The following is a 17014-nucleotide window of genomic DNA, read 5'->3' on the forward strand; positions in this document are numbered from 1 at the left end:
TTTCTTTATTTAAGAAACAATTAACAATTACAAAACAACATAAAAAAACACGCATGCATTTATTGAAATGTTCATTCATCATCACTATCGTATGGCGTTGTGTGACTCGTCTTCATAATCCATTGAATCGGATTCTGTAAAAGTAAAACGTAAATTATATAATAAAAGAAATGAGTCATTATAAACTTACCTAGTAAGGCAATGCCTTTGATGTCGCACGATGCCGCCGCGCCGCCAGTGTAGGTACTTCTGCTGCTACATGAAAATATGCTAGGGTTGCAACAAATGGGAAATAAAACAATTGTGATTATTACTATTATGATGTAATCATTTATTCATATTATGTACATTCAAAACAATTGCTATTATTAAATCTGATGTAATTATTTTTTCATAAATATATAATTATTATTAATTACATAATATATTGCACTGTGAAATATTTACGTATCACTTTATTTTTGATGTTCTTAATTGTCTTTTATAAAATTTAAGTGACGCATTCGCATTGGGATCAACAATCCGATAAGAAAAGAATGGAGACAACATATACATAGCTTTGATTTCAATTCTACAGATACAAAATATACAATCTATCTAAAATGATACAACGGATGTTTCCTGCGTTTTCTCGTCAAAATACCGAAACAACGTAATTATTGTATAGTAGTTGGGCGTGAAAGTAAAAAAACAAATGAAAAGTGTTTTCCATATGATTATTTATTAAATTTACGCGATTAAGAATAATTTCAACGATACAATTTAGTAACCGAGAATTCAGAGGATTAAAGAAAATACCTGCCTGATCATTTTATCAAACTCTAAAAGAATTATGGTTATTTCGCATCACTCGGTTTATTAGTTTGGTAATAATTATTAAAGGTAGTTACAACCCTAGCCATTGAGTCGAACGGTAGGCAACACAATATCGACTTTGTGCGGGTACATATGGTACATTTCTTCTTGCTGTGAAGCGTAATTATTATTATTAAGATTTTTTAGGCTATTTTGAATCAGCTGTTCTAATTTAATTCTAGAAATTTTTTTAAAAGTATATTATGAGTTTATAAATACCTCAACCAATAGTTATTGTGTCCTATCCTCATTTCTTTATATCTTGGTAGTTAACTAAAGTGTTAAATTTACATAACCTCAACAACAACATTTACACTGCCACTGCACTAAAACTAAACTAACTAGCTCTCTAGCTATAAGAACCATCCTCGTACTTCAAGGGATATAATAAAAAAAGAATTATCGAAATCGGTTCAGCCGTTCTCGAGTTATGCGCTTACCAACACATTTTGCGATTCATTTTTATATTAGACTAGCGGTCCGCCCCGGCTTCGCCCGTGGTACATGTTTACGTTTTCTCTACATAAGAACCATCCTCGTACTTCAAGGAATATAATAAAAAAAGAATTATCGAAATCGGTTCAGCCGTTCTCGAGTTATGCGCTTACCAACACATTTTGCGATTCATTTATATATATATACTAGCGGTCCGCCCCGGCTTCGCCCGTGGTACATAATATTTACGTTTTCTCTACATAAAAACCATCCTCGTACTTCAAGGAATATAATAAAAAAAGAATGATCGAAATCGGTTCAGCCGTTCTCGAGTTATGCGCTTACCAACACATTTTGCGATTCATTTTTATATATAAGAAGATAAGATTATGTGAAAATAACCAGGAAGGTGAAAAACATATTTACGAAAACATAACTTAACATAATATGGCTGTCGCTACAATAATTATATTTCAATTTTATCTTTTTATACCTAGTAGAACTGGCCGACGAATAAAAAAAATCGTATTAGAATAAATACAATAAATTACGGAACAAAAAAAGGATTGTAACTGAATTAGGTATGTTTGTTTCTGGGCGCACCGTTTTCGACGACGCGACGCGCGACGTAAGCGTATAGGTATAGGTACCTACTTTGCTAAAACAAACTAATAAAATTGTGTGTCTGTCTGAAAATTCGGAAAAGCATATTTTGCAAGTTTGTAATTACTTTGATAGTTTACCGATTTATAATAATTGTAATTGTAATTGTATAATATATAATTTGCAATGTGGTGAAATTTCATAAAAATCACGGGCCAATTTTTTGTTTTGAATCCCACCGAAAATATAATTGCGTTATTAGAATAATTAATTACTATACCTACCCACGATCAATTATTACAATATAGTCTCAAATGCATACTAGAGAAATATTGCAATTTGATTCAATTAAAATGCATAGCATACAAAAATAAATTCACAACACAAGAAATTCCGCGCGCAAATCATAGCGCGTGTCAATGAAATCAAGAATGTTTTATATCAAGCCGACGCGGACGACGACGCGACGCCGAACAAAAGTACCTACGACGGACGACCACGCTTCGAGTTGCCAAACAACATGAGTAATAAATTGTTTACAAAAAAAACAAGTTTTCCATTATTCTGTATGAGTAGACAGAACTTCAAAACGCCACCTGCTACGGTTTATATTATGAACGATTGTTATAAAAATAAAAGTTATATTTGTTGGTGTAAACTATTTTATTGATCAATAATTTTGGAATTTAAAATTGTCAACATTGATTACAATAAAACGCAGTTTTATTTTATTACACTATTGTTTTTTTTATCAAAACATGTATTTGAAGTACCATATAATATTATGCTGATCCAAGCATTTTCACTCAAAACTAATATCACTAATGATTTGTAAAAGTAAATTATTTCAATATACATTTCATAACCAACATGTAAGAATAATTATTATTATTCCTACCTACAACAACAAACCTAAAACACTATTTACTATGGGAAAATAACCAGGAAGGTGAAAAACATATTATTATTTACGATTTCGACGCACTCGACTTTTAGTAAAATATAGTAGGTAAACATAATATTATGGTTTTGATTTTTGCTACTAATATAAGAAAACTGCGTGTTCAAACTACCTACTTGTTTGTCTGTCTGAAAATTCGGAAGTACTTTGGTAGTTTACCGATTTATATTTATAATAATATTGTATATATCGTTGTTTAAAAAATATTCAAACACAATAAAATATGATATACTGATTTATCACTGGTTTCAGTGATGAACTGATGAGTCAATTATAGCCACTATACTTTCGTCATACGTGTGTATGATTGATGTGATTTGCAACGTGGTGATATTTCAGAAAAATCACGGGTCAAATTGTCCCACCGAAAATATAACTGCGTTATAAGAATAACTATACCTACGATAAATTATACATAATACAATATAGTCTCAAATGCATACTAGTGAAATATTTTATTTGAATCAATAAAATAAAAAAATAAATAAAAAATAATAATAATACAAAAATAAATTCACAACACAAGAAAATCCGCGCGCAAATCATAGCGCGTGACAATGAAATCAAGAACTTTCGAGCCGACGCGGACGACGAAGGAGCCTAACAAAAGTACCTACAATCACAGGCGGCTCGTGACAAAATTGTATGGCCGTGTTCACTTGAAATAAAACAACGAAAATAGGTACCTACAATAGCGTTAGCAGTACAAAAAAAATGAGCACCACATTATAAATGTCTATTTATACACTAAAAATTATAGAGTATTTCAAAACGAATTCAATTATTATTTAGCAATAATTAGAAAATCCCCGAATTTGCATTCGTGATCGTATTCATAGTGTTTGTCTACACTAATATTATAAAGAGGAAAACTTTGTTTGTTTGTTTGATTGTAATGAATAGGCTCATAAACTACTGGACATTTTACCAATGTTTGCAAGTTTGTGATTACTTTGATAGTTTACCGATTTATAATAATTGTATACTTATATCATTGTTTAAAAATATTCAAACACAATATGATATAGGTACTGATTTATCACTGGTTTCAGTGATGAACTGATGAGTCAATGTTAGCCACAATACTAATCACTTTCGTCATACATGTGTATGAACTATGATTGATGTGATTTGCAATGTGGTGAAATTTCATAAAAATCACGGGCCAATTTTTTGTTTTGAATCCCACCAAATATACATATATTACTAATTGCGTTATTAGAATAATTAATTACTATACCCACGATCAATTATTACAATTTACAATATAGTCTCAAATGCATACTAGAGAAACATTGCAATTTGAATCAATTAAAATGCATAGCATACAAAAATAAATTCACAACACAAGAAATTCCGCGCGCAAATCATAGCGCGTGTCAATGAAATCCATCGAGATATATTACTAGAGGGGTTATTCCAAACAAAAACATTGCGCGCGGCCGATGTGGTGGGGTACGTGTGGAACGAGCGAGGCGTGGCTTCAAGTTCAAAGATTAAGCAATGCGTGCAGATGCGACACATTGTGCAATCTGTTTACTCGGTACTATCTGGTGGTACTGATACTAGGGAATTAATAAAACGAGGATTTTATATTAAGGTTGATGTTCCGACCGTCCCTCCATACATTTTTGATTACCTCTAAACACTTAACACAGACACTATTTCTTTAAAACTAATCATTTTATCATTTCTCTATAATGAAATGTGTGCGCGTTCGACCTTTTTAATCAATAATTTACAATATTTACTTAGAAAAACAACAGTAAAATACCGGAAAAATTTGACACTTCTACAGTAGTGTGCGTGACTTTTGCCAAGCGAAACACGACATAAAGCACGACATCTAGCGCATAGACTATATACTTATTACAGATCTAGCGCGTCAATGTCTAAACGAAAGGCGATGTTTAGACATTGACGCGCTAGATGTCGTGCATTCGCGTTCGTTATCTTATGCATAATGAGCATAATTCTAATAAATCAAAGTTCTGTGTAAAAATTGAGTAATTTCATTTCCAATCGTTCAAAGAAAATAACAATAAAATAAAATAAAACTAATGACCTTAGAAACTATGTTTTTTTTTATTTATTACTCATTATTGTTCGTCCGTCGTAGGTCTGTAAACTGTATTGTACACTGAAGGTAAATGGTAGGTACTTTAGTTCGGCGTCGTCGCTCGTCGGCTTGATATAAAATTACATTCTTGATTTCATTGACACGCGCTATGATTTGCGCGCGGAATTTCTTGTGTTGTGAATTTATTTTTGTATGCTATGCATTTTAATTGATTCAAATTGCAATGTTTCTCTAGTATGCATTTGAGACTATATTGTAAATTGTAATAATTGATCGTGGGTATAGTAATTAATTATTCTAATAACGCAATTAGTAATATATGTATTTTCGGTGGGATTCAAAACAAAAAATTGGCCCGTGATTTTTATGAAATTTCACCACATTGCAAATCACATCAATCATAGTTCATACACATGTATGACGAAAGTGATTACTGATTAGTATTGTGGCTAACATTGACTCATCAGTTCATCACTGAAACCAGTGATAAATCAGTACCTATATCATATTGTGTTTGAATATTTTTAAACAATGATATAAGATACAATTATTATAAATCGGTAAACTATCAAAGTAATCACAAACTTGCAAACATTGGTAAAATGTCCAGTAGTTTATGAGCCTATTCATTACAATCAAACAAACAAACAAAGTTTTCCTCTTTATAATATTAGTGTAGACAAACACTATGAATACGATCACGAATGCAAATTCGGGGATTTTCTAATTATTGCTAAATAATATTTGAATTCGTTTTGAAATACTCTATAATTTTTAGTGTATAAATAGACATTTATAATGTGGTGCTCATTTTTAGGGTTCCGTAGCCAAAATGGCAAAAACGGAACCCTTATAGTTTCGTCATGTCCGTCTGTCCGTCTGTCCGTCTGTCCGTCTGTCACAGCCGATTTACTCGGAAACTATAAGTACTACAGTGATGAAATTTGATGGGAATATGTGTTGTATGAACCGCTACAAAAATATGACACTAAATAGTAAAAAAAAGAATTGGGGGTGGGGCCCCCCATACATGTAACTGAGGGATGAAATTTTTTTTTCGATGTACATACCCGTGTGGGGTATCAATGGAAAGGTCTTTTAAAATGATATAAAGTTTTCTAAAAAACATTTTTCTTAAAGTGAACGGTTTTTGAGATATCAGCTCTCAAAGTCGTAAAAAGTATGTCCCCCCCCCTCTATTTTTATAACTACGGGGTATAAAATTCTAAAAAAAATAGAGGTGATGCATGCTAATTAACTCTTTCAACGATTTTTGGTTTGATCAAAGTATCTCTTATAGTTTTTGAGATAGGTTGATTTAACTGTAATTTATTATATTTGCTGCTACGGAACCCTTTGTGCGCGAGCCCGACTCGCACTTGGCCGGTTTTTTTTGTACTGCTAACGCTATTGTAGGTACCTATTTTCGTTGTTTTATTTCAAGTGAACACGGCCATACAATTTTGTCACGAGCCGCCTATGATTGTAGGTACTTTTGTTAGGCTCCTTCGTCGTCCGCGTCGGCTCGAAAGTTCTTGATTTCATTGTCACGCGCTATGATTTGCGCGCGGATTTTCTTGTGTTGTGAATTTATTTTTGTATTATTATTATTTTTTATTTTTTTTTTATTTTATTGATTCAAATAAAATATTTCACTAGTATGCATTTGAGACTATATTGTATTATGTATAATTTATCGTAGGTATAGTTATTCTTATAACGCAGTTATATTTTCGGTGGGACAATTTGACCCGTGATTTCTCTGAAATATCACCACGTTGCAAATCACATCAATCATACACACGTATGACGAAAGTATAGTGGCTATAATTGACTCATCAGTTCATCACTGAAACCAGTGATAAATCAGTATATCATATTTTATTGTGTTTGAATATTTTTTAAACAACGATATATACAATATTATTATAAATATAAATCGGTAAACTACCAAAGTACTTCCGAATTTTCAGACAGACAAACAAGTAGTTTGAACACGCAGTTTTCTTATACTAGTAGCAAAAATCAAAACCATAATATTATGTTTACCTACTATATTTTACTAAAAGTCGAGTGCGTCGAAATCGTAAATAATAATATGTTTTTCACCTTCCTGGTTATTTTCCCATAGTAAATAGTGTTTTAGGTTTGTTGTTGTAGGTAGGAATAATAATAATTATTCTTACATGTTGGTTATGAAATGTATATTGAAATAATTTACTTTTACAAATCATTAGTGATATAAGTTTTGAGTGAAAATGCTTGGATCAGCATAATATTATATGGTACTTCAAATACATGTTTTGATAAAAAAAACAATAGTGTAATAAAATAAAACTGCGTTTTATTGTAATCAATGTTGACAATTTTAAATTCCAAAATTATTGATCAATAAAATAGTTTACACCAACAAATATAACTTTTATTTTTATAACAATCGTTCATAATATAAACCGTAGCAGGTGGCGTTTTGAAGTTCTGTCTACTCATACAGAAAAATGGAAAACTTGTTTTTTTTTGTAAACAATTTATTACTCATGTTGTTTGGCAACTCGAAGCGTGGTCGTCCGTCGTAGGTACTTTTGTTCGGCGTCGCGTCGTCGTCCGCGTCGGCTTGATATAAAACATTCTTGATTTCATTGACACGCGCTATGATTTGCGCGCGGAATTTCTTGTGTTGTGAATTTATTTTTGTATGCTATGCATTTTAATTGAATCAAATTGCAATATTTCTCTAGTATGCATTTGAGACTATATTGTAATAATTGATCGTGGGTAGGTATAGTAATTAATTATTCTAATAACGCAATTATATTTTCGGTGGGATTCAAAACAAAAAATTGGCCCGTGATTTTTATGAAATTTCACCACATTGCAAATTATATATTATACAATTACAATTACAATTATTATAAATCGGTAAACTATCAAAGTAATTACAAACTTGCAAAATATGCTTTTCCGAATTTTCAGACAGACACACAATTTTATTAGTTTGTTTTAGCAAAGTAGGTACCTATACCTATACGCTTACGTCGCGCGTCGCGTCGTCGAAAACGGTGCGCCCAGAAACAAACATACCTAATTCAGTTACAATCCTTTTTTTGTTCCGTAATTTATTGTATTTATTCTAATACGATTTTTTTTATTCGTCGGCCAGTTCTACTAGGTATAAAAAGATAAAATTGAAATATAATTATTGTAGCGACAGCCATATTATGTTAAGTTATGTTTTCGTAAATATGTTTTTCACCTTCCTGGTTATTTTCACATAATCTTATCTTCTTATATATAAAAATAAATCGCAAAATGTGTTGGTAAGCGCATAACTCGAGAACGGCTGAACCGATTTCGATCATTCTTTTTTTATTATATTCCTTGAAGTACGAGGATGGTTTTTATGTAGAGAAAACGTAAATATTATGTACCACGGGCGAAGCCGGGGCGGACCGCTAGTATATATATATAAATGAATCGCAAAATGTGTTGGTAAGCGCATAACTCGAGAACGGCTGAACCGATTTCGATAATTCTTTTTTTATTATATTCCTTGAAGTACGAGGATGGTTCTTATGTAGAGAAAACGTAAACATGTACCACGGGCGAAGCCGGGGCGGACCGCTAGTCTAATATAAAAATGAATCGCAAAATGTGTTGGTAAGCGCATAACTCGAGAACGGCTGAACCGATTTCGATAATTCTTTTTTTATTATATCCCTTGAAGTACGAGGATGGTTCTTATAGCTAGAGAGCTAGTTAGTTTAGTTTTAGTGCAGTGGCAGTGTAAATGTTGTTGTTGAGGTTATGTAAATTTAACACTTTAGTTAACTACCAAGATATAAAGAAATGAGGATAGGACACAATAACTATTGGTTGAGGTATTTATAAACTCATAATATACTTTTAAAAAAATTTCTAGAATTAAATTAGAACAGCTGATTCAAAATAGCCTAAAAAATCTTAATAATAATAATTACGCTTCACAGCAAGAAGAAATGTACCATATGTACCCGCACAAAGTCGATATTGTGTTGCCTACCGTTCGACTCAATGGCTAGGGTTGTAACTACCTTTAATAATTATTACCAAACTAATAAACCGAGTGATGCGAAATAACCATAATTCTTTTAGAGTTTGATAAAATGATCAGGCAGGTATTTTCTTTAATCCTCTGAATTCTCGGTTACTAAATTGTATCGTTGAAATTATTCTTAATCGCGTAAATTTAATAAATAATCATATGGAAAACACTTTTCATTTGTTTTTTTACTTTCACGCCCAACTACTATACAATAATTACGTTGTTTCGGTATTTTGACGAGAAAACGCAGGAAACATCCGTTGTATCATTTTAGATAGATTGTATATTTTGTATCTGTAGAATTGAAATCAAAGCTATGTATATGTTGTCTCCATTCTTTTCTTATCGGATTGTTGATCCCAATGCGAATGTGTCACTTAAATTTTATAAAAGACAATTAAGAACATCAAAAATAAAGTGATACGTAAATATTTCACAGTGCAATATATTATGTAATTAATAATAATTATATATTTATGAAAAAATAATTACATCAGATTTAATAATAGCAATTGTTTTGAATGTACATAATATGAATAAATGATTACATCATAATAGTAATAATCACAATTGTTTTATTTCCCATTTGTTGCAACCCTAGCATATTTTCATGTAGCAGCAGAAGTACCTACACTGGCGGCGCGGCGGCATCGTGCGACATCAAAGGCATTGCCTTACTAGGTAAGTTTATAATGACTCATTTCTTTTATTATATAATTTACGTTTTACTTTTACAGAATCCGATTCAATGGATTATGAAGACGAGTCACACAACGCCATACGATAGTGATGATGAATGAACATTTCAATAAATGCATGCGTGTTTTTTTATGTTGTTTTGTAATTGTTAATTGTTTCTTAAATAAAGAAATAAACTAAATATTTAAATGATGATTTGTTATTTGCAACACAACTTTATATTTGAGATTCTTTACAAATGTATATTTAGTTTTGTATCATCAAATTTATAAATTTTATTCCATAGTTTTCAAAATTAAATGTAAATGACCATAAAAACATTAATAAAGTAAATCATTGATGTAAGGTCAGGGAACGTAATACATATATACATCTGACCATGTAGAAGCTAAATGTATCTACAGACGCTCCGATTTGGTTGGTGCCAACCATATCGGAACCGACAAGGCAACCATTCCAACATTGCTACAGATTGTCCGACGGTTGGCCTTCCAGCTGTCAGTTGACCATAGAGTAATATGTCAGTTGACCATAGTACAAAGAGAATGGGCTAAATTCTACTATAGAAATAGAGAAAATTACAGTCATATGCGGCTCTTACAACTTATTTTTTAAGGTTTTTAATGTAGCCGCACTGTCAATTTTTTTTAATACTTCTAACATAATAAAATACGCTTGATTTCTGGCATCTCTATTTGCGTAATCTTTGTTACTTAAGTCCCACAAACAGGGAAAGTCTTTATATAGTTCCAGCAATTTTATTAATATGTCACGTTCGGTGACCGTAACTCCCTCGGCGTTCATGTTGACGTCCTACACCGGCGGCGTTGCGAATGTGAATGAGCCAATTACCTATATTACTCTATGGAATGAGCCGATTTGGTCGGAACAAAGCTTCCAGACGTTCCAATTTGGTTGGATCGGATAGGAAGTTGGTTTGGTCGGTATCGCCGGCACATCCGACCACGTCAAACCAATATTAATAATAATTATGTCGGACCGACCGCTCTCTACACTTTCCGATTTGGTCGTGGTCGGATGGTTGGCACCAACCAAATCGGAGCGTCTGTAGATACATTTAGTCTTGTTGACTGCTGAAGTCTGTAAAGTTTTGTTGTCTGCTGAAGTCTGTACGCAATGAAAATGTCTGCCGTTTCGAAAATAAGTTTTTAAGACCCTAATAAATAAAATATATGAATGGCAGATCTGGTCAAATACTTTCAAAATTGTATTTTTTTCAGCACTTTCATAAGTGTCTGCCAGAATGTTATCCGCGTGATAATGGTCTGCCAAATGGCAGACCATTATCACGCGGATAACATTCTGGAAAATAACAATGTTGTTATTTTCCGATAGTAATAATAATCTATTTTCAAATATCAAAATGGCAGACGTGGTCAAATGGTTTCAAAGTTCGCCAAAAATTTCCACCTGTCTTACCTAAGCGCGCGCCCCGTCCACCACTCTGGGCTTAGTGACTCCTCATCTCATGTATAGTAGGTATAGGGGAATCAACACACAAAAATCCAGGTCTGGTCAAATACATACAGGTAGCTTTGCGCTAGCTCTCTAGCTATTACTTCTTATGGAGAGAAAACGTAAACATGTACCACGGGCGAAGCCGGGGCGGACCGCTAGTAAATAATAAAATAATAAATAGTGTATTAGATTTGTTATTGTATCTTGTATACCTACGAATAATTATTCTTACGTCTTGTTGGGAAATGTTCAAATACCTACCTATTGAAATAATTTACTGTTACAAATCATTAGTGTTATTAGTTTTGAGTGAATAGGCATGGATCAGAAATTCAGAATATAATATGCTACTAACTACTCAAATACATACATGTTTACACAACAAACACCACTGACCTCTATAACTATAAGTTATAGACTGACGTCAGTGACAAACACTATGGATACCTACGCTCGCGAATGCAAATTCGGTGATTTACTAATTATTGATACCTAGTCATTGAATTCGTTTTGAAATAGCCTGTACTTTGTAATTTTTAGTGTTATAGACATTTATAAAATGTGGTGCTCATTTTTTTGTAATAAATCATCCCGAACGCTATTGTATTTTCGTTGTTTTATTTCAAGTGAACACCTAGGTATACAATTTTGTCACGAGCCGCCTCTGGCCTCTGGGTGAAATAAACAAGTCAAATGATTTTTGTTCTAATTGTATTTTGGTAGTACAGTAGGCGCTTGCTAATCCGGCACCGGCAATTTTTCCTCTATGCCGGATTGTATAGGAAATAAGACTTCATATTTAAAATAGTAAGTTGAATTTATTATAAAACAAAATTACATAAATTAATTAAAAATATATTAATTAATTATGTATTAAAATTACATATAAGTTCATCATTTGTGACGTTTTCGTTCAGTAGTCCGGCGTTCAGCTATGTGAAATGCCGGATTATAGAGCGGGCTGTCTGAGTCCCGAAGTGCCGGACTACCGAGCGTGCCGGATTGGCGAGCGCCGGATTATCGAGCGCCTACTGTAGTTTGTTTAGAATTTACATTACCATTGTTTAATTTTTATTTTGTATTTGCAGTAAAATAAAAAGATGAAAAACTTCATTAGGTATATTGTACGACACCTCACTCTGAATCGCGCTAGCGAAATTTTTTCGTTACAGAGCACATATACAACTTTCGGACAATCTTCATTGAGGCCGGCCGGCAAATCGAGTATGTCGAGAAACTTCACTTATTCGATGGAGGTATTCTACCTTCCTTCCTCCACAGTTGTGGGACCCCGACGTGCATTGAACACGCAGCTTTCTGATACTAGTAGCTAAAATCAAAACCACAGATATGTCTGTTATCAAAACCATAATAATATTATTTTTTACCTATTATTTTACTAAAAGTCGAGTGCATCGAAATCGTAAATATGTTTTTCACCTTCCTGGTTTTTTTTCCATAGTAAATAGTGTTTTTGATTTGTTGTTGTATGAATAATTATTCTTACTTGTTGGTTATGAAATGTATTTTGAAATAATTTACTTTTACAAATCATTAGTGATATTAGTTTTGAGTGAAAATGCTTGGATCAGCATAATATCATATTTGCTACTTCAAATACATGTTTTGATAAAAAAAAAACAATAGTGTAATGTAGGTAATAAAATAAAACTGCGTTTTATTGTAGGTAATCAATTTTGACATTATTTATTTCCCAAAATTACAATAAAATAGTTTACGCCAACAAATATAACTTTTATTTTTATAACAATCCTACTTCCTACTAATGCGAAAGTTTGTGAGGATGTGTATGTGTGTGTTTCACGCAAATACTACTGAACCGATTACAATGAAATTTAGCACACATATAGAACGTAACTTGGACACATTGAATAGGTTTTATCCCGGAAACCCCACGGGAACGGGAACTATACGGGTTTTTTTTTGAAAATGCGGGCGGAAAGCTAATCGTTCATAATAATATAAACCGTAGCAGGTGGCGTTTTGAAGTTTTGTCTACCCATACAGAAAAATGAAAACCACAGGAGATTGCCCAAGTGACTATGGCACTTGGTATCGCAATCAAACTTATTGTGTCAAGATGAAATATAGCTCAATTTAAAGCTTGATGTTAGTACTTTTAGATATGATTAAAGTTTTTATGTAAATAAGCCGCAGTTCGCGACAATAAAAATAAAACAATAGTTTTATTCAACACTTCAAAAAACTACTTAATCGAGTTTAAACTAACGATGAACGTTAAGTTTTACATTTATTACATAGGTAATATTTTAATTTACAAGACAAATGTGAAAAGTAAATCGTAATTTAAACATTATTTCAAAATAACATCGAACAATGCGTCGAACACATTCATTTGACATTTCAAATAGAAACTATGACATACTCAGAGGAATAAACCTATAGAGTACTTGTATCGAGCGTATACAATTTACATATATTTGTTTCTCTCTATCTAAAGAAAACGTCGTATGAAAGAATGAGATAGCTATAGACTACAAGCTACGTTTCAACATAGTCATGGCACCATTTTTACTATAGGTACGTATTTAGATAGATAGAAGGTGATAGTGATGGGATGTGCTTCAATCGATAAAATCGTGAATGCATTTTGCATTTACGGTTTCGTGAAATAATAAATAATAAAAAAAAAACAAAATTAATCATTAATTTCAGTTGAATACATTATTTGTTTAATCCTACGAATATAATAAATGCGAAATTATGCGAGAATGGATAACTTTCTCTTTCACTGCTGAACCGATTACAATGAAATTTTGTACATACACACATAGGATAGGTTTTATACCGGAAATCCCACGTGAACGGGAACTGTGCGGGATTTTCTTTAAAAACGCGGGCGAAAAGCTAGTATATTTTAAAATAAATTTTAAAACTTGAAATGTAACTAATTTAAAATAAAGATGGAAATGATGATAAAGTTAAAGGAGTGAGGAGAAAGGCACTGTCAGCATGAATTTTAACAAGTTCATAAAAGGACAGTCTTAAAGAAAACATTTTCCTTACATCCTACTAATAAAGCGAAAGTTTGTGAGGATGGATGTTTGTTACTCTTTCACGCGAATACTACTAAACCGATTACAATGAAATTTGGAAAAATTACTTTTGATCCCGTAAATCCCACAGGAATGGGAACTATGCGGGTCTTTCTTTGAAAACGCATGTATATTAAGTATGTATTTCAATAGTAGTTTCTCATCTATGAGAACTGTCATTTAATCAACCGTTTAATTTTCACATAGTTACACATTTAAAGTAAATGTGTAAAAAAATTTCCAAATAAAAATTCACTCACACACAAATGTATTTATTATCTAAATGAACAAAAAAAAACGTAAGCGTAAGATTGCACAATTCTTCTAGAGTATCCATCTTGATAACACGCAGGCTCGAAATGCAGTGAACACAATATAGCAAATTTCGACGGCGTCCAATCTACACGTCTCATGTTTTATACCCATTTTTTATTTAGCTGTGGAAATCTAAAACAAAATGAATTTATTAATAATCTAAAAGAGAAACAACAAACTAAACAGATAAGTCAAATAAAACAACCACGTGGTATTTTTTATTTTCCTGCTGTAGAAAATTTACATCTATTATTTGTAACAACAACTACATATAAATCTGATATAAGAAACAAAATAAATAAATCAACGTTAATATGAAATAGATTTTTTGTCATAAATCGATAATATACGCTAGATGTGTTACAACACTACGGTGGTAAACAAAATGCCAAACGTGATAATATTGTGACATTTTTTAAAAATTATTTAATTCTTTTGTATTCCACAACCCCATAAAGTGGGTAAATGTTACAGTTACAACATAAACTTATAAAAAAGCGCTTGATAAAACCTTCAAATAGGGTTAGAACATAAATATTTATCAATTTGCTGAAAATCACTTACCGATGGAAAGATATTTTTTCATTGTTTTCATCCAAAACTCCCATTCGACTAGTAATAGCCGATAGCTAAACATACAATAGTCATTTTAGCACACTGACAAATAAAAAGAAACACTATACACTTTATATTTTCTAAATATTTCGTTAAAAACACTTGACGCACTGAGCCCACCAGCTGGTTGGAAAACAAACTGACTGCCGGCGCGCTACGTTTAAAGACAGTGCAGATACTCTATCGCTATCTCAATCTGACTTATGCTGTTATTGACTAAGAGTAAGTAGATTAGAAAATATGTATTTTGTTCTGTCTCAATATAAGAACTCTATAGGTTTATTCCTCTGAGATGACATATGACGTTTGCAAGAGAGATAGATATAGGTATGTGTCAAAACAAAACTTTTACTTTTATTTCTATTTATTCGGTATAATTACAACTTAATAGTGATAAATATGATCATTATAAATACAAATAGGAATTAACAATATCACGAACACGTGACACAACTAGTATTTTACCGATTCCATACGTAGTCATACATGTTTCAAAAGAAAAACTTTTACTTTTACTATTATTTCAATTTATCCGGTTTAATTAAGACTTAATATTGATACATATGATCATTATAAATACAAATAGGAATTAACAATATAACGAATACGTGGCACAACTAAAATTTTACCGATACCACCCGTGGTCATTCTCCTTTGTGGGTCATTTGTAACAGGATGGCGGTTCTACAGCGAAAAAAGAAAAATGATGGTCAGAACGCTGATACCGGATACCTTAAGATACTGTAATATAAAATATTACTAGATTAGATAAAATATTATAGGTAGTATATTAGTCTGTGGTAGTATCTTCACCGTGTGTGACGCGCTTTACATTCACGCCATCTAGAGTTAAATCTTTATCATTTTTGTATACGTCTGTGTGTGTAAACGACCCTGTATGCAATGACAGATGTTAAAACGCATAATTTTACCGAATTGGGTGGATTTTAAGGCAATGATATAACATATTTCAATAAAATATAATATTCAGTAACCGCCATGACTATTCCTAGGTTTGATGACTATTCCAATTACGCAAAAACTCAAATAAACTAGAAATGTAGAATTCAGCGCCATCTAGCGGGATATTGGCTGGGAACAGATCGTTGCAATCACCTTAAACTATGTATTTTAATTTCCTTTAAATAATATCAATTTATTAAGCTTTTGTCGTTTTGTGTAGTAATCAATAGTTTTATCAGTTTTTGCTTCATGATGTAATTTAAATGGATACGATGATTCAATGTTGATGGCGTTTACGTATAAGAAACTCACATTTTGAAAAATCTCACGCGAGATTCGAGGATGGGGGAGGGGTTGAATAAATTCTCACGACATCTCACCAGGGGGGGAGGGAGGTGCAGAAAATTTTAAAAAACACCTCACGTAATTTATGGACGCCCCCTTACTCGATCACAATTTTTGTAACTTTACTATAAACGGAACTACATTTAAAAATATACTTTATTTATTGAGTTATAAGGTTGCTTCCATTCTGTTTATTTACATTCTCAAAAACATCAATCGCTGCAGAGGTGGCTTGCGACAAAGGCGGCTTGTGTCAAAGGCCTCGGCGATATCATTTAAGAACATAATATTATGTACTTTAGGCAAACTTGTTATAAGATCTATTTTACTTTCTTATTAGTCCATTTGACAAGGATATTGGGTAAGATACCTATTGGAATAATTTTATTATTATGTATGTACTTATTAAATCCGCGAAAAAAAAAATTTTTAGTCGTGAATATAGAAATTGGGTCGCATTTTTTTAATCCGCGAATAGTGAAAACACGAATAAAGGAAGCGCGATT

Source organism: Colias eurytheme, chromosome 21 (assembly GCF_061535395.1).
Source record: "Colias eurytheme isolate Ceu_HAF_F1 chromosome 21, ilColEury1 Martin Lab GWU primary, whole genome shotgun sequence".
Classification (NCBI taxonomy): Eukaryota; Metazoa; Arthropoda; class Insecta; order Lepidoptera; family Pieridae; genus Colias; species Colias eurytheme.